The sequence below is a fragment of the Pinus tabuliformis genome, chromosome 7 (genome assembly GCF_031772625.1).
Source record: "Pinus tabuliformis cultivar Carrire ecotype Pingquan chromosome 7, CPIR1, whole genome shotgun sequence".
Classification (NCBI taxonomy): Eukaryota; Viridiplantae; Streptophyta; class Pinopsida; order Pinales; family Pinaceae; genus Pinus; species Pinus tabuliformis.
Window position 1 is genome coordinate 1,066,739,937 of NC_142293.1, and position 3,121 is coordinate 1,066,743,057.

The following is a 3,121-nucleotide window of genomic DNA, read 5'->3' on the forward strand; positions in this document are numbered from 1 at the left end:
ATCATCTTTCGGGACATCCACCTATTTTCTATTATAGAGAAAGAATCCATCTTACTACCCAACTTGTACATACCGACTCCCCAATTGTCGCAAGGGTTGCGAGGCATTCCTTTCCTTGCCATGAAAAACCAAATCAATACCCTCCTAAAACTGGAAGATGAAAGACAAAAGGCTAGGGATAATTTTTCTGTTCACCATAGCTGGATCAAGAGATGGTTTGATAAGAAATCCATAGGGAGTAATGAGCAAAGGTGGGTGACCTAGTCCTCAAATGGGGTAAATATCACGAGGACAAAAGTAAACATGCCAAATTCCAGGCCTTGTGGATTGGTCCCTTCTAGGTTAAGGAAAAGATTCGCCAGCATACCTACAGATTGAATACTCTAGAAGGGAAGGTTGAACCCCTTATCGTAAATGGCCATGACCTCAAAATATATTTCACCTAGAAGCACTCGTAGTTGCTTATCCACCCGTGTACTATCGTTACCTTCTTTTCATTTTCCACGTTTTTATTAGCTTAACCTATCCTTTGGCCTTTACCCTTTCACCTTGTTTATGCCTTTTATTTCTATCATTTAATAATGTTTCTACCCCGAATAAAATTTCTGGAACATTTGTCTAGTTTTACACCCTAGGGTTGAGGTAGCCTCTATACTAGTGGTTGAGCTTTATTTATTTTGGTGCCTGCACTTGATTAGCCCTCAAGTCACAACCAAGATAGAGTGTTGAAATCTATTTTAGTGGGTAAATATCATCATCCATGGTACCGTATCCTTCAATAGTTAGTCCCTGCTATTGATTTGGCTGTAAGTTTTGAATGAATTGGTTTATCCTTCTAGCTCGATAAGGGGAAAGGAAAAACGTTAATGAGAAACTCATATTTCATGAAAATAATAGTCTCTGAAAGACTAGAAACAACCTCTCTTGCAAGTAAAATAAGTCGATATCCCTCATCCATCTAGGCTAATAAATTCCATATGAATAAGTGCCAATGAGAACATATGAATAAGTGTCGATGAGAACATGCGAATAATTTCCAATGAGCACAAAAATTAAATCAAATAACGGAAAAAGGATTGAGAAAGGATTCCAATGTAGAGAGGCAATGAAACAACTCCACTGAGGTATTATCCAAGCTTGCTGGCAACATAGCAACATTTACGATTTCTAGGTAGTTAATCCCTTGGGGTACTGTTCAAACTTGCTGGTAGTGGAGAAACACTAGAGATATATGACTAATATACCAAAAAATGTTACAACACATATCAATATATGAACCCCTATATTGATTCATGAGCAAGGTCTTTACTCTATGTGGTAAGAAGCGAAGTCTAAGTAGGTAGGGACTGTTGATCAATAATAGGGCAAACCTAGAGGTTTCAATGGGACCTGAAATCATGAAAAAAATAACTCATTAAAGTTTGATACATCCTGAGATCAAGTGTAAGTAGAGATACTAAGGTTCTACCAATGAATCGCCAATTGTTGTAGCCACTGCAATGACCCTCCAAAATTTTGGATCCCCTGTACTATGTTCATGTTTATCACTTACTTCCAAAGCCTAATCGATTGGCCAAAACCCTTTTGATCCTATCACAATTTTAACTCTCGGAGACTCAACATTTTATTTTTCTACCCAAGTCATAGGTCGCATTGACTCAACCTTCACGAGCCTAAAAATTGCGACCATGTGACCTACTTAAATGTTAATCAAGTCAAGCCGCTAAGTCGCAGGAAACAAAATTTGACCTTTCAACCTCATTGGACTTTGTGACTTTGTGACCTCGTGAATAATGAGGTCACTGGGTCACAAGGTTGCAAAACCCCAAAGTAACTGTCTCATGACCCTCGCGACCTTCTCACTTAGCTACCTTATGCAAGAGTCACTAGGTCACATGTGTCGCTAAGCCGCAAAAGGCTAAAACATCTCCCATGTGACATGGCGACCTCTGTGATCCCACATGCATGACATTTTTTATAAATAGGCCGACCTCATCGGTCATTTGGTAATTTTGTTTTCGTCACTCAAGGAATGAGGCTCAGTGATTTTGAGAAACTGAGCGACATTTCCAAGTAAGTGACTCTTCCTCTTCCTGGATATCATTACCTACTACCATTTTTCTCTATCCCCTTCCCTGACATTGCATCTTACAAATATAAGGGTTTTTATCCAAGATTAATAGCCCATTTTGCTCAGAAACCCTTATCCAACTTATTATTCCTTTCGAATGCATCTATGCCCAGCCACTCAGCCCCTCCTCTTCCCTAAGCAAGGTCACCCCCTAGGCATAAAGTTATCTAGTCTAGTGGGTCCCTAGGGAATCATTTTTAGCCTCGTTCCCTTCATCGAGCTACCATGAAGAGAAGGTCGCACAACCAAAAGCCACTATAGGCAAAAAGATGTGACCTTGCAACCTAACGACACTACAACCCACTGACTTCTAGGACCTTGCGACCTTTTAAGTAGAATTATTCCCAGGGACTTGCCAAGAACTCTAAAATTATGATTTGTGTTTTTATCCTAAGTTTAATTATTCATATTATCTCTCTCATTTGGGACTATTTGTTTGACATGCGAGGCGGAATCAATATTCTGTGTATATTGATCTCCTCTTTCTTTGGTGAGATGGAACCTTCAATAGATAATTCATCTCAGAAGAGGTCTAAAAGAAGCATACAAGAAACTTATCAGGTCCCATCAACTCCTATCTGAAACAACATTGCATGCAACCTCAACAAGAGCACCAAGCTCTCATGGTTTAATATTTATGTAAAGTTTTCTAAACATGACATCCATAATGACCAGCAGGATATCCAGGTGTATATCAATATCAAGAGGTCTAGGATCGACAAAGTGGCCTCACATCCTCCTATCTTTCCATGCACTGAAACCATTGACTGGATTATACAGAAAACAAACATGGATTGGTGGGTAGTGAGGAATCACATAGGTGAACATTTGTTACTATATCTTCAACAGACATTTCTACTTACTACAGTTCTTTGAAAAAGGAGGAATCATTTAACACTCAACGACTATCAGGTTTTGTAATTCAAAATAAGGACACTATGAGGAATTGTTGGCAAGACCAATCCAAGTTTTGGGTAAATAATTACCAAT